The sequence below is a fragment of the Achroia grisella genome, unplaced genomic scaffold (genome assembly GCF_030625045.1).
Source record: "Achroia grisella isolate CSIRO2021 unplaced genomic scaffold, CSIRO_AGI_Agris_v1 utg487, whole genome shotgun sequence".
NCBI lineage: Eukaryota > Metazoa > Arthropoda > Insecta > Lepidoptera > Pyralidae > Achroia > Achroia grisella.
Genome location: NW_026712891.1, coordinates 5,713,266 through 5,737,340, shown reverse-complemented (window position 1 = coordinate 5,737,340; position 24,075 = coordinate 5,713,266). Strand labels below are relative to the sequence as shown.

At 33.1% G+C, this 24,075-nt stretch overlaps 1 protein-coding gene across 2 annotated transcripts in view; it reads left to right on the top strand.

Annotated features, from left to right (window-relative positions):
• Positions 1-24,075, top strand: part of LOC131845916 (uncharacterized) — a 101,046-nt gene that overhangs the window by 51,492 nt on the left and 25,479 nt on the right. For both annotated transcript variants that reach the window (XM_059195075.1, XM_059195074.1), the window contains exon 3: positions 21,992-22,051. The gene's annotated coding sequence lies outside the window, so the exon portion shown is untranslated. The remainder of the gene's footprint in view (positions 1-21,991; positions 22,052-24,075) is intronic.

Genomic DNA, 24,075 nt, shown 5'->3' with positions numbered 1-24,075 from the left:
AGAATAATTACATTTTTGTGTATGTATTATACAGTGTCCAGTGTGTAGTACAGTGCCCAAAATACGTCAATAATGTACGTCAATTAACTAACAAACGGGTCGCCTACATGCATCTTTCATTTTACGTTTTACAATGACAATAGTGTCATTGTACCTAAAAGACTAATCGACTAAAAAACAAATTGCATACAATGTATCTTAACTATAATATTGGTTGACAGCTTAAAAACCTAATATTATACGGGACCGTGAATTTAATATTTATTTTAACAGTTATGACAGATCGTATGCGAGATATCGTATGAACTTGCGTGCAAACATCAGCTCAACGATCCTTGAGATTGAATTTACATTTCAAATTAACTTATTTACACAAACAAATAATTCTAACGCATCACACTAACGTGCGAACGATAATTCTTTATTTGTCGTAATTATCATAATTATCATTGTTTTTTTATATTGATGTACGTATATGATGTTCTACATCTGTGTTTTGTTTTCAATTTGATAGATTCTTGTGAGTACCTACCTATATGCTATATCGTAATTATTTTTAAATATTCAACATATTTTTTTATTTCAATTTTATTTATTCATATCTATGACATAGTAATTATTTTTTAATCTACTATCTTTTACTTTCATTATTGTATTAGACAATCTCGGTAGTTTAGCTGTTTAGCACACCGCTTTACTTCTGATTCGTCCCGGGTTAGATTCCTCGCACGGTGCAAACATTTGTAATCATAAGTTTGATTGTTTGTATCGTTCTTTCTATATATATTATGTATGTATTTACAAAAAAAGATTGATTTAATTATGTCTATCAGTTGTCAACTATGCATTAGCCAAGTTCTTTGCTTGGAACTGTTATCATTGAAAGTAGTTTTTGAGGAACTAAATCTCAAATAAACGTCACTATTAAATGTAGTAATGATGTGACATTGAGTTTAGTTTTTTGGATGTTAACACTGTTGTCCTAGTTCTTAAATTAGGAAACTGGCATCATGACTCTGAACTGGGTACAACAATATTATCTTCTTTTTCTAGCAGCCGTCTGGAACGCTCACTATCGTTAAATGATTTGAAATGTTCACAAATTTATAAGTCTACTCATAAAATATATTGTCCTTTCATTATCATTAGATTAATACGTGAAGCAAAAACCTTGTACGCCTTTTTACGAAAATTGCGTGGACGGCGCAGTATGAAATTTCGCACACTTACACTTTATATAGAGCAGTAGTGTAGAATTCTAATGTTATTTTAAAATTATGCAATGAAAATACATTACATCATTAAACAAATCATTACATACACTGTCCTGTACTTGACACATACGCGTGGAAGTATATCTTTGACAATACAACCATATTAATGTTCAAACTTTTTAATTTAATTATGGTCTAATTTCTTTTACTAGTTGCATTATTTGTTCAATATAATGAGCAATAGCCCGACGAATATTTTGCATCTCCCATAAGGCTATTATCGAAATTCTAGCACGTCCGCAACGAAGCTATTAGTCCCGAGGTGAAGGTGATGATGACTGGAGCCGTCTTTGTCTTAATTTGGTTAGTTCCAGTTTTAAGCAAACCTTCAAATGGCAAATGACGAGGTTATCTAATGACACGGTCATGTCGTGCGTTTTAGTGTCAATTAGGGCCTAATGAGCTTCTATATATTCTTGTACTTAGATCCTAGATAAAATATATTGTGACGGAAACAATTTTTGTACCCTACTTCCTCTGACTGACCTATTTCTTTCTATTTTCTTTCTATAGCAGTGATTAATACAATCATTTTGACCTCTACTCAGCAATTTATTGGAAGCGCAATTGAGCGTAAGACGGTTGGACCCTTTTCCGGTACTGTTCACGTAAAGACTTGAGTGCTGAACAATTTTTAACGGTTGATCAGATTTTAGATAGCGTTCTGTGAATACTACTTTTTCGATAAAAAGGTTAGGATTATATATTTAGTTTCATTGTATTGGTATCTATACTAATGATGTTTGAAATTTATTTGTCACCATTTGTAGAGATAATGGTACCATTTACCTTGAAGTTAAAGTATATGTGTATTACCACTCTTTTTATCTCCAGTCTATCGTAAATGGCCAACCAGGTAAAATGTTGGGACACTTGATACGGCACGATGAATTAAAAAAAATATTATTTAAGAAAATAAAGAAAAAAAAATGATGAGGCGAAAACCACGGCACAGTAACAGCAAGTAAATTAAAGACAAACTTAGAGTCGTGTAAGACAGTAACAACAACGCAGAAAAAGTTAAACTCGAAATGGAAGTTAGGAAAGTTAGTTATGGAGAGTGACTGCTATGGATAGATGACAATGGTATACAATCAGCATATTTTTAAATTTAATTTACGTATTTTACATTATCTATACATATAAATAAAATTGAAGTGTCTGTTTGTAATATTAAAATAACCGTTTTTTACTACATGCATATGGCTATATTTAAATACTTTTATTGGTAAGTAGCTGATGTAATAAGGAATAACTTAGGCTACTTTTATTTTAGAAACATTAAGTTAAATTCCACACGAACGAAGTCGCGAGTACAGCTAGTTAGAATATAATATTATACGTATTATGTCAAAGAAACAGGAAAATATTTAACTTTACCAAACATATTATTGCTGTCCCTAAAAGCTATAAATAAAATTGGATTGCTTTTCTACAAAGAAGCTACAAATGAATGTGTGTCGACTTCTGAATTATTTACAAGGTGGCAAGTGTGATACGCCTGAAAGCAATGTACTTTATGTGGCGAGATTATACCAGCGTATTGTAGACGATTACTATACCGAGTGAAATCTTTTATCATTTGGAAGATGGTTGATTAATCTTCTGCCATATCCGTAAAGATACTTTAAGCTACGTATAACTACACAACTAACTTTTATCAGCGAGTTAATCTACGTAGGATTTAGCTTTTTTTCTAAAATGTCTAAAATATAAGTAGCCTTATAACATTAGCTATCCGCGAGTGAAAGAGCCTTCAAAATCGTCAGTTTATCAATTGTTTTTATTTTATATACGTACCACTAGCTACTCGCCCCGGCTTCGGCCGGGTTTTTTATTTGTATAGATTGTAGAACTCATGATTGTGTTCCTCTAATTTATCTAAAAGTATTAAACAAAGTTACAACATTCTGTTGTCTTACGCGCCCGGCTGATTGCGCGGTATGGAGTGGTTGAGGTCGTCATCTTCGCCGGCGTGGACGGTGTCGTGTGTGTGTGTGTAAAAATGTGGTCGGGACGGAACGGGGATCTTACCTTCATACCAGATTTATTACATAAAATAGTCAGAGAGGTACATAACTGTCATGCTTTTTACCTACGGCTCTTAAAATTCTTCCTTTCGAAACTCGTTAAAAACAACCGCTATCACCCGTAGCATTTTTATTATCTTACTCGATTTTATTTACAGTGAATCTGTTTGTTTCTAAACAGAAAAGCGATACGCAATTAGGCTTTTTGTGAGTGACGGCTTTGAGCAATCTATGTAGCGGAGCAATTTTCACTGGCCTTGGTGATATAAAACCTCACAAGTATGAGTAAGGCTTGGTTTGTATAATTACTTGGAGGAATGAGTTTGTTTTATAATGTTTTAAAATTATTTATTTATTAGTGCTAAAAGCAGTAATTTCTCTTTGAAAATATAAAAAAACCGTGGATTTTTATTTAACATTAAATTCGATATTAAATATTGGTCGAATAAATAGTCGAGTTAAAAATTAGACCTATTGCTCTAGTTATGGACAAGTTGCGAAGTAATAGATTGAGTTAGTATGACCATGTTATGCGGAGAAGCGATGACAATGTCTTAAAGATAGAGGACTACCGAAAAAGAGATAGATGGATTGTGTAAAAGATGATATGTATAAAAGGAGGTAAGCTCAGGCCGATAGGGACCACCCCGACCACACTTTTACACACACACACGACACCGTCCTCGCCGGCGAAGACGACGACCTCAAACACATAATATCGCGCATTCAACCGGGCGCCTGAGCGCGCCCGGCCGCTCCACACCGACGCCCCCGGACGCCACTGCGATCGATCCCCCGTCCAATTCAAACGGGGATCGAAATTACGACGGCCTGAGCCGAGGTTCGAACCCCTAGTGGTGCCCTCAGACTAAAGTCGTATCCGTCAGGTAGGAGTTGGCCTTCAGCCGCTCCATAAGTCCTTCCGCGGGTTTGGAGTGCCAGCTACACTCGCCGCCTAACATCCAGTGAAGCTGTAAAAGTCCAGCTGCGGCCAACAGCATTAGAGTAATCCGAAAAAAAAAGACCGATAGGGATCAGTGGAAGATGAGGACATACTGCGCTGACAAATAATGGAACAAAGGCACGACAATAATGATAATAAAACATGATACCTATTTACTATTAATTGTGTATACAATAAATATACAATAACATCAAAATATTTATGGACAACATTTTCAATATTTACATTTTACATGAGGTAATTCTGTACTTTAGGTATATTATTGTATTGATTTAAAAAAATATGGTAAATATGATACCTATATTTACCATATTTATTATAATTTATATAACATGAAAAATAAATATGTATTTTATACACAACATTTTCAATATTTATATTTTAAAAGAGGAAAATCCTATATTACAATGATAGGTAGGTAGTACCTAAATGGAAAATATTTATACCAACATAAACAAGGATAAAAGATTAACTTTGATGTTCTCCAAAGCCTAAAACAGAAAAAAACATTGCTGATTTTATTAGATGCTAGTCGCCCACCATCCACGAGATAATTAATGAACCGCCGGTGTTAGAGGAGTTTTAATTATCTTCTTTTTCTGCTCACCTACCAGTAAAAGTAAATTAAAAACTAAATTAAAGCTTTCGGAGGAAACAACGTAGTAGACATGTCATTTGCGAAATAAATAATCTGTAGACTTCATTTCAATGGATTTTGAGCAGTTAGCTGTTTCTCGTTAAGGTTCAATATCGCTTTAATGCCATCAGCTGATTAACCTGAATTCTTTGTCATTAAATTTGAGACCACTCGATAATTCTTCTTATTAATTGATCTTTCTTCTCTCGAAAGAAAGATTAATCTGATAGGCAGGGGGAAATAAATTGTTAGTAATGGAGTCCAATCACCCCATTTCTAGCAAAGTACTATGTTGAGGACCACGCGAATCCCCCTGTTTTCCTGGTGAAATTGTCATGGTGGGCTAGCTGATCTGACATCTTGCTTGTTTTATCATCCTCCACTGCTGCCAGCATAAGCTGTTAGCGCAGACGAGTGAATCATGCCATTGTCATCCACTAAAAAAGGCCTGTCAATTCTTAAAACGTATTTCTATCGATCGACGACTTTGGAATGTGTCGTTTCACAAGTTTTCTTACTCTTTTGTATAAATATAACGTATTAGTTCCATATTTTGTAGTCATTGAATGAACTAACGTACATTGTAATAGATTTATTTGGTTTACTCTTGATTACATTTCAGAGTATCGTTACAAAACTGCACCAAATTGAAAGCGATATTGTAATTTAAAGTGTATTCACAAATACAAAAAAATAATTACCACACTCTATGTATTTTGAAATGGTTTCATCGACTAGATTTTGAAATAACTAGCCTTTATTGATCGACAATAAAGGAGTGATAAGAATTTTAGTTTGGTTAAGGCATGGCAATTTCGACCGAATAATTAATACTAATTATAACCCTTTATTCAGAAATATTTATATTTTACTGTTCATATTATATATAGTAGTTCTTGATCGTCTGCTTGCTTCCAAGCAAAGGCCTCTTCTAATTTTTTCCACTCTGTTTTGTCTCGGTTGATTCTGGTCCATAGTTTCCCTGCTGTACTAACTATTATATCTGCCCATCTTCTATTTGGTCGCCCTCTTTTTCTTTGTCCTTGTCTTGGGTACCAAGTAGTTATGACCTTGCTCTATTCATCCTTTCCACGTAATGTGTGACCAACCCAGCCCCTTTCAGCTTTCTAGTTTTGACATTTATATCCTGTGTTTTAGTTACATTTCTTATGGTTATAATATAAAAAAAGAATGCTAAAATAACAATAAATTCAAAGTCAAATTAATGTCAAAAATAAATTCAAAATAAAAGTAAACATGCTATTAAACGTAGACCAAATGACAACCAATATACAAAAACGTAAACAACCATAAACATTGATAATCATATTCGCACAGCCGTTATTTATCAACATTGAACGAAACACCATAATCTATGAACAACATTTGTACAAGTATAACGCAACCTAACACTAACAATATTCACACAATTCTATTGTGCGTTGACTTACGATTTTACCATATTATTGAATGGTAGACATAATTAGATAATTTGCTAGAGATTATGTCATCTGAAGGTTGCTAAACGTGAATACATGAATAAGTTTTTCAATAATTTCGTTCTGTTTTCCTACTATCCCAACTACTACTAATTACTATCTTTTGGGCCCTCTCTGGACACTGCACATTGAATTAACACATGGCAAAATTAGCTTAACATTAATTTGCAGATTTTGCTAAGCAGAAGAGGACTACACTACACAAGTACATATCCTATGTGGTTGTAGCCCATTCATGCATAAACGAAATATTATATTATTTTACTCTTCTACTCATGAAAAAAGCCCATGGCGGCAATCCAAAATAACCCTTACCAAGTTGTTTATAAAATCAGTGTTCCAATATGACAATGTTAATCCAAATCATTAATGAATATATGTTTTGGAAGTTTTATCGTCAGATTTAACAAATGAAGAAATTCTCGTACTCGTTTCGACACAGTTTCTGTGTATAATAATAATAATCTTTATTTCCAATTACTTACTCTCTGTTTCTTAAACTAGATATAAAGCTTTATTATACTTACTACTTGGTACTTCATTTATTAACCATAGGTAGGTATCAATTACTGTCTCTATAGTTAAATAGTAATCGATTGTATCGGCGTGACCGTGGTAGATTGCCGTTGTCTGTGGTCGCCAGAGACCATACTATTATAATTTTGTATTTTATTATTTTCTATTTATGTTAAGGGGACCAATACCTATTACTTGTAATAAAATATATTATTATTTTTCTTCTCTTTCACCGGTATTTTTGCTAAGCCAAGTAAATAACAATCTTATATTTTTACGTGAATATATACTATAGATATATGTAACTAATATCGGTCTGATCAGTTTGAAGGAATTTTCTGACCATGCGGGTGCATTCCAAGGTTACAGGTTCTAAGTTCAGTATATTTATTGATTAATGCATCTGTTTTAATATGACACCCGTAGTTGAGAGGTCGATATTGTTACTTTATGTTTATTATTATCTGTTAGTTGTATACACATTCAGTCGCTATCAAAATCAATTATATTTGTAAATCAAAATTTATATCATATATAGTAATGGCAGTAATTTGAAAAACTATTAATATTTTAAAAAATATTTTTATTTTTAATCATTTCTAAGAGTTAACTAAAATCATATTTATTCGGCAATAAACTTATGACTCTATGTTAGAACACATCAAATATTTGTAATACGTCTTTTGCATCAAAGGAGTCATCAATATTCAATGTCACTTGACCGAAATCATCTAATTTGACCATGAGCACAATACCTTAACGTTATCCTCGGCGATCATTATGCGAAACCACGAAGTTGCAACTGCGTAATTACATAACTTTAGCTTCACATCAAACCATCGTAGGTGTACTTGCTGCAACATTTTAACTTCCATAAACGTCCTCGTATCCAGTTTCTTCTTCAGCTTCCTCTATAAAGTATAGACCAGTGTTTCCCAACCTTTTTTGTGCCCCTCCATAGCCTTTCTGACATTTTTACGAGTCCCCCTATGTAACATACACAATTTTTAATACTAAAATATTTAATAGTTTATTAAGAAACTTAAATTATATGGTTTAGAATGAAAGCACTAAGAAATCCTCGACGAAACACAGTAAGTAAATTTTCAAAACATATAATGAAAATCTGAAATTCAAATTACAAATAATTTTAATAAAGTATTTTCTATGTTAATTTATTGATAAAACAATTATTTAAGAATTTCCTTTTTTTTTTTAAATTTGACAGCGAAATCTAGAATGGCCCGCAGCGAAAGGGTTAAATTCATGTCGAGTCCATTTTTGAATTGCCCCCTAAAGAATCAGAACGTGTTTCCCTTGGCCCACGGGGTGCCCCCCTGTGGGGGTTGGGAAACACTGACATAGACTAATAATTATTAACTTTTACTAGTGATAAACTAATATAATTCATATAGTGTCACTACCGTGTTGGTAATTTCCGCTATAAAGTGAAAGATGGCGTCTATGGCCTTATGGTAAAGCATTTGAAGTACCATAGGCAACAAAGTATTTTTTTATCTGTGGTATGCGTGCATGGAGTATCTTAATTGTTCATGTCTTTACGTGACGGTAAAGTACCACTTTCCATTTAGTCGAACATTACCATTTGGAGTAATTTAATAAAAACTATTAAAAGTACATTTTATTACAGCGCCATTGTGAGAAAGTGGAATGATATCTAAAATACTGCGCTACATTATTAATAATGATATTCGTATCGGTACGTTTAAAAATAAGAAGGGAAGAATTTGTTAAAGAAGATTCAAGGGCAGTTTTGTAATTGCTAATAAGTGGATGAACTTTGACAGAATAACTCAATTATTATAGATAAGTATAAAAGTTAGAAAGGAATTATAGATATTTGCAATTTTAGAAATTAGATATCTGATGTAGATATTAAATAGGTTGTCATGTAGCTTGGTAGACCATCCTGATTTATAGTAAAATAGAAAATCATTTATTCTAATAAACTTAGGCACTTTTGTATAGCATCACATTTTTTCAAACGGAAAGCTGTCTCATCACAAGAATGAGCAAGAAACTTGCGTGATGCTCTTCTTCACACAGTATAAAATGAAGTCGCTGTCGCTGTCTGTCCGTCCCTATGTATACTTAAATCTTTAAAACTACGCAACGTATTTTGAAGCGGTTTTTTTAAATAGATAGAGTGATTCAAGCAGAAGGTTTGTATGTGTACATACATGTACACCCATGCGAAGCCGGGGCGAGTAGCTAGATTTAGATATAGAATATGTACTTTTTATTACATAAATCCTGTAGTAAAGTGTAGTAAAGCAGTCAAATATCAACTGTTATTTCATTTTTCATAAATATCGAAATTATTTTAATTAAAAATAAATTAGAAATTACATCTAATTGCAGAAATATCACAACACAAATAGATGTACTTAAGTTACTTAAACATATCTCTTTATTATATCGTCCTGATATTATATGTTACGATTATTATGGTCACACAAGGATAGAGTATATGTACTAGTTATATTGTGGGTTAGTCATACAAATCATCTGGTCAATAGAATTGACGTCATTCTTAACTACATCCTTCTTTTTTCTAACATCTAACATAACACTATAAGACAGACATTAAATTATAATAACCCAGGACAATTGAGGTGTTTTAAACCACTAAACCACAGGGGTCGCTAATGCAATCAACTTATCTATAATATTATATAAGCTGCCACAAGATTTTTCTTCAAACATAAATTACGTGAACATTATCAGAACTTGTAACCTTTCTTCTATGGCTGCCTTGCTCGTTTTTTTTCTATTTTAATCATTCTTTTTCTTCCATGATTTATGACTGTACATGATATTTCATTGTTCAGATTATTAGACACTAGCCTTTACCCGCGGCTTCGCTCGCATTGAACCAAAAATATATGTTTTTTTTTATAATAAGTAACCTATGTATGTTCATTCTAATACCTCTAAGAACATGTGCACAAAATTTCATGATGATAGATTTAGTAGTTTTTGTGTGAAAGCGTAACAAACATCGCTACTTTCACATTTATAATATTAGTAAGGACGTATTTATGTATGGTTTATGTATGTGTTAGGGTTCATGATTTCGGGTCTCGAGAATTCTCGAGGTCAATTTCTCAGGTCTTCTCGGATTGTCGAGAAATTTACATTTACGTACGTTTTCTCATATTATTTGGTTCCAATAACGTCAAGAAATTTGGATAACTTCTTGCAAGGGAAAAAATTACACTCCGATGGGGCAGTCCAAAGTGCAACAACAAAAGGCAAAAGTGCATAAATAGAAATGGTACTTTGAATAAATAAATATATTTTATATATTATTTATTTTGATATATTTTGAAAAAAAAAAAAATACTTCAGGTTATTCCCTTACAAAACGCCAATTTCAATTTTTTAGGACCTAATTATTCAGACTTATATGTATAGATGACAGCACCATTTTTGGCTGCTTATTTAAAAAAAAAACAACGTAAACAAAAATAGTTTCTACAAAATAAAAAAATAACATGAAAGAAAACAAAAAAGTTAATATCTTAAATTATTGCGCCGCCACGCAACAAAACAAAGGGCAATTTAATTTCTATATCGGTACTTGATTTCTCGAGTTCTCGACTTTTCTCGAGCTTGATTTCCCGGGAACAAAACCCATGAATTTCCCGGGAATTCTCGGTTCGAGAATTCCCGGGAACCCTAGTGTGTATATATAAATGTAGTTATTTATTCATATAAATATATTTGTATGTGTTTTGTCCGTTATATCATTTATTTATATTTGCACCGCCAACACTTATATTCTGCACTACCCATGATAGACTGGTAGATGATGCCGCATGATGTTAGGTCCGCCGTATGTACTTTGAAATTATGTGCATTACAGTTATTTAAATAAATAAACATTTAACTAGCCATTGTACTTGTGCCATGAACGGATTGAATGCAAACGGAGAACAATTGTAACCGTATATAGGTAACCACAATGTATTTACTACGATTTCTGAATTAGTTAGGTATATATAATTTTCAATCACAAAATTGCTCAATCTCATGCAATATTTAAAAATCGTCTAAGGACCTATTATGTGTCTCTATAGCTTATTTTTTCCTATTTAATAGTTGTATATATGTATGTATATGTGTATGTATATTTATTTATATATATCTATATATGTATGTCTATTTATTTGTTTAATAATTATAGTGTCTTGTATACGCCATCTACCTGTTCTACTATATGTACGTTAGTCCTATCTTTCAGGTTGTCTGTAAGGATTTAGTTATAGCGATAAGACCGCCTTTTGTTCTTGATTTTCTATTTACTGTTTTTTATTATTGTATTTCTTCTATGTGCACAATAAAGAGTTTAATATTATTATTAATAGCAATCACAAACTTCGTGTAAAAAAAAATTACTAGTCTATACTTCACTTTTGATTTCCTATTATAATTATAATATCTTTGGACAATTCACACAACGTCATCTAGTCCCAAGGTAAGCAGACTTCTGTTACTGGTACTAGACAACTGATCTGAATACATACTACTATATATTTTTTTCTAAATACATATATTATACTAGCTACTCGCCCCGGATTCGCACGGGTGTACATGTATTATATTTATAAACCTTCTTCTTAAATCACTCTATCTATTAAAAAATAACGCTGCAAAATCCGTTGCGTAGTTTTCAAGATTTAAGCATACATAGGAATTTACATAGTTTAAATTAAATCGCTGTCGCTGTCTGTCCATCAGACAGCGACAGCGATTTAATTTAAACTATGTAAAGATAAAGATTAGTCATTATAAATAGGTAATTCAGGCAGAGCATTAGCCATAAGACAGGCAACTACAATCAATGAACGGACAGACAGCGACAGCGACTTAGTTTTATACTATGTAATGATGATATGTATACAAAACATGCAGATCAATACAAACAATCATATTCATAAATACAAATGTTCGTACCATGCGAGGAATGGAACCCGCGACCATCGGAAGTAGCAGTGTGTTAAACCGCTAGACCACCGAGGCCGTCATGTCGTCATATAATACTCTCCATCAATTCTAGCAAGTCTTATATTTAATTACGTACAGTTAGGTACTGTACAATCACTTTCGCTGCATCCAAATTAATCGGTCCATGGGACATGCGATCGGGTTTACGCGTGCGTCTCACGTAATCGAAAATCTAGTCTAAACATAGTAATCACAATCATTGGCTTTCGCTTGTGACTTTATGTTATTTAGGTGTAGGTGTTATTTGACGGCCTCTTAGGTCTAGCGGTTTAGCACACCGCTTGACTTACGATGGTCTCGGGATCGATTCCTCGCACGGACAAATATTTGTATTGATGACTCATCAAAAACTAACAATCATACAAAAACTAACAATTATAATCATAATTGTTAGTTTTTGAGTATGATGTGCAGAGATACATGAATACAGCTAATAGAATTATAATAAAAAAAATACACATAGATACATACATACATTAATAGAATTGACCTACTTTTTAATACAATAAATACACTAATTACATACACTTACATATTATATATAAATATATACAGATATTTATATCAGGTATCTAGTACCCATAATACAAGCTCTGCTTAGCTTGGGACTAGATGGCGCTGTGTGAATTGACCTGTGAAAATAAATCTTTCTCCCCTACTAACGGGTATCGATCTATACGTTGGTTTATGGGGACATAACAATGACCACCGCTCGTAATCAGCTTTCAGGTTTAATGGGTCGTACTTATGCATTGTTCAGTTATAAGTGAATGATCGAAGAGTTAAGTTAGTCAGTCGAAGAGAGTAATCCAGTCCTATGCACATCTTGTTTTACGGGTACTTGACAATTGATATAAATACTTAAATATATTTTTCTGTAAATACATACATAATATACATAACACCCAGATCGATATAAACAATCGTAGTTATGAATACAAATAATTGGGCCGTGCGAGGAATCACACCCGCGACCATCTGATGTAAAGAAATATGTTTAATTGCTAGACCACCAAGGATGATTATAACTCGATGAAAGATAAGAGGTCGCAGTAATACTGTAAAACTGAAGTCAGCAAAAGTAGACAATGTACAAAACCATCTACAAACTTAAATATACGAATAACTCGTTCATCTGTCTAAGTGGGTACCTCTGTCTCGTCCCATATTAGCCAACCGCAAAGATTCTTTTGTAGCCTTTGCGTCAGTTCAAAATTCAAATTCAAAATTCAATTCAAATCTTCGTCCTCTGGAATGGCAACGCATGAGACATCCGACTGTGTGTTCACTTGATGACGTGCTTTTTAAGAACCTCTGTCTCTCTTTAACCATATATGCCTTTGCGTCAGTTCAAAATTCAAATTCAAAATTCAATTCAAATCTTCGTCCTCTGGAATGGCAACGCATGAGGCATCCGACTGTGTGTTCACTTGATGACGTGCTTTGTAACGCTCTCTTCATATATGGTTGCCGCTTGCTGCCATGTGTGCTGTTTCTTCCAATTACATAAAATAACGACAACTATAGTAATTAATTACACGCATAACTACCCATATGCGAGGATAAATGCGGAAAATTCAGTCTAACATAAAATAAGTAATTAATAGCAATAGGAATTTCACTACCGATAGATTTTGAAACGTTTTATAATTTCGAGAATTTCTTCCGGAAGGTTGTATGTACATGCATGTAGTGGGCATAGATTAAATTATAGATACAATATAATAGAGAAAATATTCAGACATTTATACAATATGAAGCTGCCACTTCCTGTATGTAGGTATTCATCAACGCATAATAGAAAGCACTGCATGTAGTTATACCACTGCACATACACTGTCTGTCACGTACAAAGTATATACCCGTGTGAAAAATTTAAAAATTAAAGCTTAGTGTTTACTGCCCTAGTAGTGAATTCAAATCTAATGGACACACATAAATCCCGCATCCTACAAAATTTTCTAGGTTTGCAGGAAGAAATCTCTTTTTAGAGATAAGCTCACCTTTGTACCATTTACATTATTACTGTTGTTTTTTACTATGTGTGTGTGTACAATAAAGAATAAAAATCAGAACTTTGTCAACTTATATTTTTTACTGATTCTCCGGTGAAAGAAACACCGAGAGACGGCGGTTGGCTCTCCCCCTGCCATTTTAGATTCAAGTATACTGAGCGAAATATGGACAAGACAAGTGTTGCGTTTACTATGACGATGTTTATACCTCTGACTTCGGGAAAGAGGATTGTTAGTAATGGTTTAATAACCCCATTTCTAGCATTGTACCATGTTAGTTTGGGCCCTGGAAACATTCATGTTAAAGTGCTGGTAAATTTATCACGTTGTTAACTAACTTGACCTCATACTCGTCTTATTCCACTGGTGCCCCTAACTATACGCTAACAATATACCATGTCATATCGATCTCCATCCACAGTCAACGGTCGTAACCATTGTATATTTGCCACAATGGACTAACTGATCTGACGTCTCCATCCTGTCATCCTCCACTGATGCCCCGGCAGCGTGAACCGTTAACGCACCATTCCATTATCATCCATTAATAAAATCTCTGACTATTCGTTCCAGTATTACAGTTTTACCGGTATCTTTCTGTTATGTATGACAAAGATAATTATAATCTTGACGTAATGAATAACAAAGTAACGCAACATCGCATAACAATATTCCCGGCCGGCGTCTCAACTCAATTAAAACTGAATCTCCCCCTTGTTTTTCTTCATTAAAATTAACATCTCGACTTTTAACGTTAATTAATTAATTCCTAATTATAGAATCTTGTTACTACGTTCTAATACTGATTCGTTCGATGCTGAGGCCTCGATTTTGTGTCCGATTTTAAGAAGGCAGATGATTTTCTATTGTTTTTAGCTTGCTAAATTTAAGTCACTAAAAGTAATATTCTCATGGTAAATTAAAAAAAAAACAATCAACTTAAATAATTATAATAACCTTGAGCTATCCAATCTAAAGCTAAACAGAATTTGTTTTATGGGTATTAGACTTGCCTTTATCCTATTATTTGAGGTCGGCGCACTATGTTGGCTAGACCAGTGAGGATGTAAATAATAACTATAGGAGGTGTGAATTTAATGATAAATTATGCTATTTTGACAGATGAATGACATATTGCACTGGACTAAATGCCGATGATGGTACAATGAAATTTGATCTCTTTGCATTATTCTTAATGTACACATAATACTTATAGGTACTCCATAATAGTCATAAATAGATCTAGCTTTGGTCCTATTTTGGACTTTCTATTTCATAATACACAGTTTTATTATATTTTTGTACTTAGATGATATGTCATCATAATATATTTTTGATCATATCTTGGTACTTACAAGGTACATCGTGTAAGAAAGTCTAGAAAAAATAAAGTTTGGGAAAGAAACAATTGTAGGAAAATGTAATACATAAATTTCAGTTGACCCAACAAAAAACTTTAATTCATAAGAAAAAATAATGTTAGGTACATGAACACAGAAACAATGGGTAATAGGGAAAATAAAAGAGGAAAATATACAGCCTTGACAAAACAACAGGACAAGGGAAGGTCATAATGATGATAGCAATGACTGTAATGAAACAATAAATACATAACTAAATACTGTAAATATAGGTAATATGTTGGTATAGTATAATGATATAGGTACTAATATTATAAATAAATAATAATCTCAGGACAATTTACACAGCGCCATCTAGACCCAAGCTAAGCTAGCTAAAGCTTGTGTTATGGGTACTAGACAACTGATCCATATACATAGATTTTTTTTAATACATACATAATATACATAGAAAACACCCAGACCGATACAAACAATCATACTCATGAATACAAATTTTAAAGAGGTTTTATTAGTTTTTATGTCCAGGCTAATCTCGGGTACTACCGAACTGATTTAGAAAATTCGTTTAGTGTTAGATACCTTATTTATCGAGAAAGGCTATATATACGTTATATATTATTACACTACCACCAATAGGAGCGGAGCTGCAATTAAAAATGTTGCAAAAGCGGAGAAATTGTGGCACAAATACGCAGGTCAGATAATATACTATAAACACACAATTGCAATTTAAATACACGCAGTAGAAATACTATAGTTTTGATGTAATTGCGAGCAAAGAAGCAGCGTCTGTACTCTAAGTACAAATCTCTATGTCGATTTCAATGCAATCCATTTTGTTCCTTTAAATCAGGAAATTATCGTCCAGTGAAGCAGTAAAGGCCAACGGCCAACAGCATTAGAATAGTCCTTCTTTTTTATCCTCACGTCTTCCCGTTACGCAGGGTCGGCTTTCCTAATCTTGAGGCGCCATGTGTTTCGTTGGTAAGCATCGTCTTTTGACAGGCCCAACTCCTTCCTTAGGACTAAAAAACTAAACTAATCAGGACTAAATCGATAACAATGTCAGTTGGTTCATTGACCACGTAGTATGGAATCAAAGTTTTAATAATGTTTTCAAGAGTATGAAAATTCAAAGTAATGCATACCAATGATTGATTGGAATTAGTTTTCAAACTAGACCTGCTGATAGCCCACCTAATGGAAAGTGTTAACTGTTGCCTATAAACAGGAGTAAATATTACGAACGTCACAAATTAAACTGTGATGCCCATGGAACCTCATACGATGCACAATGCTGAACTGATTACTAAAACGATGCCTGGGCGGTGCGGTGAGATATGACAGTGAAATGCCACAATACCTTGTCAGGTCTTGGTCAGGTACGTAGCTGCGAACATATCTGCGAAATCCTAACTCATAGATTTTAGTTGAGATGAGGTATCCACGCTGACGATTTTGTACAAACTCTCCATTAAATTAAATTAATGATTAAGACAAATGATTACAACTTAAGCAAGCAAATATTTGTTATGACTAACAGCAAAATACTGAGCCTAAACAAACAGTTTTAGTTGTACCGGCATATATTTATATTTGTACTGAGCCCAGAGGAACTACTCGCTTATTTTACAACACTATCTACTTGGCTAAAGAAATAATAAATGAGCCAAGCCAACGCTAAGTCGAGTAAATTTTACGCAAAACACACAAATACACAAATCCTAAGGGCCCATCTGTAATTTACGCCACATGAAATTAGTGATTTTTGATCTCTCAGTCATAGTCAGTCACATTTATGAGTCACCTCCTTCCTATACATGGGGCCATATATGTTTAAATTTGAACTATGGAATATTTTTGCTAATAGTTCAAATTTCGTGGTTGAATGATAAAAATACGAAATAATGATATCTCGGGACAATCCAGACAGCGCCCTCTAATCGCAATCTGAGCTAGAGCTTGTGTTATGTGTACTACACAGCTGATAGATACATATACATTGTAAATACATAAATAATATACATAGAATACACCCAAACTGCTACAAACAGTCATACTCATGAATACAAAATGTTTGTACCGTTCGAGGAATCGAAACCGCTACCAACCAAGTTAAATCGCTAAACCAACAAGACCGTCTTACTTATTTACTTTTGAAATTTTATTTATTTAATTTATACATTTAATATGCATATATTTATGTCTATATTCACGTCCAGAAGCACTGGGTCCGTAGCAGTGCAGTGATGTGCAGTGGCTCTGGACCGGACAATCCGACATATTTGTTTTGGAGGCTGTTTGCGCTCCCACGAATTCTACACATCACTGAAATGTGACGTCACGAATTATAAATCCCTTATCACACAATGTTACAATTTATGGGTGGTCCCTGATGAGTAATAATTTTGCTAAGCGCTTCTTAAATCCTATTACGTTGATTAAAAGCACATTGTTTGTTTAGTGACTAGATAATCCGTTTCACGCAGTGATTCATGAGTTCCTGGATTATATATGTACCTTCTCGACTATAATCACAGATGGGGTATATAGTCAGTTGCATTATCGAAGTCGACAAACAGAAGAGCGTGACACTTGATATGTCTACATTACATTGCAGTGGCTAACCGCCCTTTTCACATTAATTTTGTTTAAATTCTATAATTAACTCTTCCGAGTCAATAATGTAAATGACACACAAAATTTTGTAAAATAGAATAGAAATATTATATATTCAAATAAACTTAATGTGAACATTTTGGAACAGTCATATTATTTTGTTCTACTATTCTGAAAGCAGATTCATCACACAGTATACTTAGATTGTGGATTGAACTTCCGAGGTTTTCTCGAGAGACTACAGCATGGTATTTTTTTAGGAAGACTATTTTGAGGTTTCTTAAGGGTCGGCAACGCACATTTGACACCCCTGGTGTTTCAGACGTTTATAGACTACAGTGACCGTTTACCATCAGATGAGCTGCATGCTTGTTTGCCAACGTCGTCAAAAACACAAGAAAACTGAGAAAGGAAGTTACTTTTTGGTTATTTAAATAAATGTTGTCAGCATTACATTTCTATGGTTTTTGTTGTCGATTAGATTGGAACTTAAGACATTTGCAGTCGGAGAATCAAACCACTAGATTACTATGTTTTCTGGATTATAATGTAACAAATTGTCATAACAGCCTCTATCCAATAGGAACGCAAAGGCAAACTAATTAGATAAGTTAGAACATTTCTCTTACTCATTAACGAATCTTTTGGTTTGTTTTCTTTAGGACTTTTCCTTGTTCGTACATATCGTGTATATATAAATATAAAAGAGATAATTAGAGAAATTGATTTGAGTTATTAAAAGTATTAATATACTTTTAATTGCTAAGCTATAAAATATATATACCTAGCTTAGTAGGTGATATAATAAAAAAAAGTTTAAGCTAGTTTTTATTTTTTGTTGAGTTTATGCATTATATAGCTTAATACTATATAATAAAATAAATTATATAGGTCATTATAAGAAGAAGAGTATAGTTTTGTATGTTCACAAAATTATCCTCTTCGTCTTTGTAATATTAGTATGGATAAAAAAAAAATATACAGAATATTTGAACTTTTAATTACAACTTACATACATGTATCATTCTCTTATTTATAACGGTTTATGTGATATATTTATTTGCATAATATTATGTGCATTATTCATCCCAAAATGGGATTCCGTATTTATCTATACCTACTTACCATATAAAATCCTTTGACCAGACTGTCATCACAGTCAGCACTCTAAGTGAAGTAAACAGATATTGCTGTAGAATACATTCCTAGTTCATATGATATTTCGTGAAGTAAAACTGGGCTCACATTATCAGGTTCGGATCGGTCGGCTCGTGTTGACGACGCTGTTCAATAGGCTCATTGATCACTACGCCCCGCCCACTTTGGAAATGCGCCAATCGAACTACGTCAAGACACGGAGCGTTCGTACTGAACCTAGTAATGTGAGCCTAGACTAAACATCCTTTAACAAAAAAATGTCAAAAATTTTACTTATTTCACCAAGCGTGGTAAACCATAGACAACAGCCAGTTCTTACTAAGATTTCGCAATCGAATTGCAAGAATATTCAATGTTTCCTAATTAAACGTATATACACTCGTACAGTCATGTCCTACAATAACAACCCTGACCTCAAGTTTTGAAGACAAATATCACATGGTGTGTAGAATATTCAACGCTGAACAAATAATTATATTGTAGAACATTGGTGGCGGTCGCAATTGCGGTCTAATATTTATTTTGGTTCGCCTCACCTCAACCATTTCAATATTTGAACAGCTCCGTACTGTCTTACGTTGTTACTTATAACTTCAGGCATTGTGTTTTAGTCGATACAATTAAGTCTTTGGGAAAAGGAGGTTCTTAATAATGTGGACTAATTACCTGATTGCTAGTGAAGTCCATGTCAGGTTGATCTCTACGTGGTTCGAATTAGAAACCAATAAATTCCACGGTCAATTGGCCACTACGGGCTAACTGACCGAACCTCGAGCTCATCATAACATCTTCCACTGGTGCCCCAGTGTAAACCGTTAGCTCAGGCGACGTCCTGACTTTTCTATTATCATCCATTAAAAAAATATAAATCTTTATTAAGTAAGTACCTATTTACAACGTATATGGTTGGATTATGATTTTAAACGCCGAAAATGGGGGGGAACGGGGATTGTTAGTAATGTGGATTGATGATCTTATAGCTAACAATGTACCATGTCTAGTTGACCTCCACGCGGTTCTCCCTGGAAACCATCGTGATAAATTCTTGGTGAATATGTCACGATGGGCTAACTGACCTGACCATAAGGTTATGCTCATCTTATCATCCTCCACTGGTGCCCCGCCAGCGTAAACCGTTAGCGCAGGCGGGTACACCATTCCATTATCATCGTGAAATATGATATGGCAAAAGTGGGAGTGAATAAAGAGATAACTGCGAACAGGGATGAATGGAAGAGAAAAACATATAACATCTGCCCCAAATGAATGTGATAGTAAGAAGCAGACGATGAAGTAAGTATTTATAAGCGACTCGCCTTATCTTTGCACGGGTGCAGTAATTGTATACATTTCAATTAATCAATTCCTATCTTGTATTCCGAAGAATATAAAAGTAAATTATTAAAATTTCTTTGTTATTAAACATACTTTTTGCATTGTGGTTGAAGAAGTACATAATTAATACATTAATATTCGGTCTTTTATGTATGTCCATAGAAGGCCAGTACGATGACCTAAGTGGATGAGTTCATAACTTACCCGCAGCTTTTAGTCACTAACCAATATCCCCAAGTATCATATTTACTGAGATGACATAATGTTTCTTGTTTCGCAAGCCTTGGGTACAAGTGGAGTTATGTTCCAGTTGTATTATCATTGTTATTTGATATCTTGGCAACTAATACAAATATATAAATGTTATTTTATGGAACTATAATGGTTATGGTCCCCCTGGTATACTGTAGCATCCAGGTTATCCCATTAATTGGGTTTCGAAGCGAAGTTGAAACGGTTTAGACTGTAAAATCTAATTTCGGTCGGAAAAACAAAGCCTAACTTTTCGGCTTTTATGATAATAACGATAGTGTATTACGGAATAGAATAGAATAATATTTCATTCTAATGCATATACATCTAAGAATAACGTATTTTTTTCCTGTAGCGCTTTTAAAAAAATATATAATTCAAATTTCTAAGATTTTGTGTGAACACAAACTACCACGAATCCATAAGAGTTAAAATATTAAACGTATTAGTTAGTTTATTAACCATGTAAGCCCTTTTGAATAGTAAATATTTGTTCCAATCAAACAGCCAAGAAGAATAAGCTAGAAATTTGACTGAAGCCCTTTTAAAAACATATTATTCTAATTTACATTTCTAAGATTATATCTGAACACAACTAACACAAGTACCATGAATCCATAGTTAAAATATTAAACATATTAGTTGATTGTCAGAAACCATGGTATCAATACAATACGAGCTACGAACCGAAAACCATTAATTATTCCTAGAGTTATCTAGTTAGGGTTCCAATCAAGGAGGGACCGGATGGGCGTGGTATTTACTGAATATGTTACAATACATACATAACGTAGCAATATTGTTCACTCATTGTAAATGAACTAGATATACTATCTATATTCAAATATTACATACATGTAAAACGTTTCATTTTTAAACACAGTGGTCACTTTTAAACATTGTGGATGGATGTTTGTTACTCTTCACGCAAAAAGTACTGAACGGATTTACGAAATTGTACGGTAATATAGTTTATACATCAGAATAACATATAGGCTATAATTTAAAAAGATATTATGTACATTGTGCGAAATATATAGCGGTATAGTACACTGCTTTCAGTCCTATGGTCGCGGGTTCGATCACACGGTGCAACCGTTAGTATTCATGTGTATTTTGAGAATGGAAATTCTTGTAAAAATTATCATACCAGGTAATTTTTACAATGTTTTCCATTTTCAATTTCCTCAATGAATAGGAGAAGTGTCTGAAATAAACTGGTATTTTTGTAGAGTTACCTCAGAAATTTATTAGACGTGGGGTCAATATATTTACAATATTTTGTTTTTATTTTCAGATTTGATCACTTCGCTTAGACTTATGTTCGAGCGGTGAACATCCCGGCCGATTGTTCTCGGTATGTACTGTATATACTATTGTAATCATTTATAACGGCTTTGTCTACTCGAAATGGTAAAATTATTTTGCTTAGTGTCAATATAGGAAAAGATATTTATTTAAGAAAAGCAAATATTACAAATAATAATAATACAAAGGAAAATTCACACAGCACAAATAAATCCCATTTTAAGTAGAACTTGTAACAAACATAAATTTTATAAGAAAAACATCATGTTTCTATAGTCAAACAAAATAGAAACACCCCGTTTTAGTTTTGTTTAAAATAACCATGACCATCGAAATATAAATACAATATCGCCAGACCACTGAACTAAAGACTTAGTTCAGTTTGTCTGGCGATATTAATAATCGATGATAATAAACCAACTTATGAGTAACAACTGATGTACCGTAGGTGTTATGCTAAAAAGAGATGATAATAAACCAACTTAAGATTAATTACTGAAGTAACATGTTATGCTAAAAATCGATGATAATAAACCAACTAACGTAACAACTAAAGTAATATGTTATGCTAAAAATACATGATAATAAACCAACTGAAGTAACATGTTATGCTAAAATTAATAATGGTGTTCGTTAAAGGACACCACATAATTGTTTTATCCCATTTGCGCAAAGTAATTTGCATAAAGTCGAACGCTCAAACTATGCTAATACCCTAAACGTTGGTAGGAAATCGAATTACATATTAAATTCAAGTTCATTCATGTTACAAAGGAACGTTTCCAAGTCACTTGTGGTGTTTAAACGTGGCACGCAGTTTATATCTTTAATTAATAGACAGTAAAGTTTAATTTCTCATGCGTGATTATAGAAATCTGTATAATATTCGGTACCGAATTCTCGGTGGGGTATTTTAGGTGTTCCAAACACGCTATGATTTTCAACTGTCACGATATCATGATTTAGACTGATGACGTACAATAGGAAACGACGGTTTTAATGGCTTAGAAGTTATTGGTAGTTTTTTTCCCCCAAGTGAAATTTTCGCGTGTATTTCATAAATTTTATATACCTCTATAAGTAATATATAAGAAAACAATATGCACACGAACTGTGCCGTAGTGGTATAACACTGTTTCACGTCTTATGGTTGCGGATTCAATACGTCAAAATTTGTCTTCTCATTTATTCTCAATTCTCACTTTATGTCCTACTTCAGTAGTCAAACAGCTTGTTTTGTTGTTTCGGTTGTATGAGGCAGATTGAATTAATTAATAATAATCTTATACATAAAATTCTCGTGTCATAATGTTAGTGACCATACTCCTCCAAAACGGCTTGACCGATTTTTATGATATTTAATTTAAGAAAGTAGGTCTAATAATAGATGATTTCTTTTTCATACCCGAAGTGTCTACCCCTAACATTTTTATTTTGTTTTATGTACATATTTTTTTTTATAATGTAGATTTACAAAATGCATACAACCCTAAATTTTCACCCCCTACCATCAACCCCTATTTTTTATTAGCGATTTTAATTTTTATGGGAAAATAATGTTTGCGGGGTCAGCTAGTGATTTATAATATGACTATTTACTTGATCTCTACATCAACATAAAAAAAGTGTGGGTACAAAAAATTATATTGTGTATAGCAAAATATTTGCAGACATTTATAATAATAATCGCAAAAGAGCAACGTCCCATGTTTTCTAATGGTTGCCTATATTCATTCAGATTGCCTCTAAATAACATAAATTTATGTGTAGGGTTGTAGCTTTGAGTAGTTGTAAATTATATATATTGTAGTTATAGATTATATGACATATATAATCTACAACTAGAGATATTCAATATAAATATATTTTCATTGTCATTGTAAAAACACTTCAATTTTATTATAATTTAGTTAATATTTTAATAGATAGTTTTCTAAAAAATATATTGCAATAATTTTGTCATGAATTTTTGAAAATGCTTGATTTTTCTTTAACCAAACTACGTATATAATTATATAATAACTAATATTTCTCAATCTGATTGTCATTTTATCCCGCTGTCTATTTTTAAAC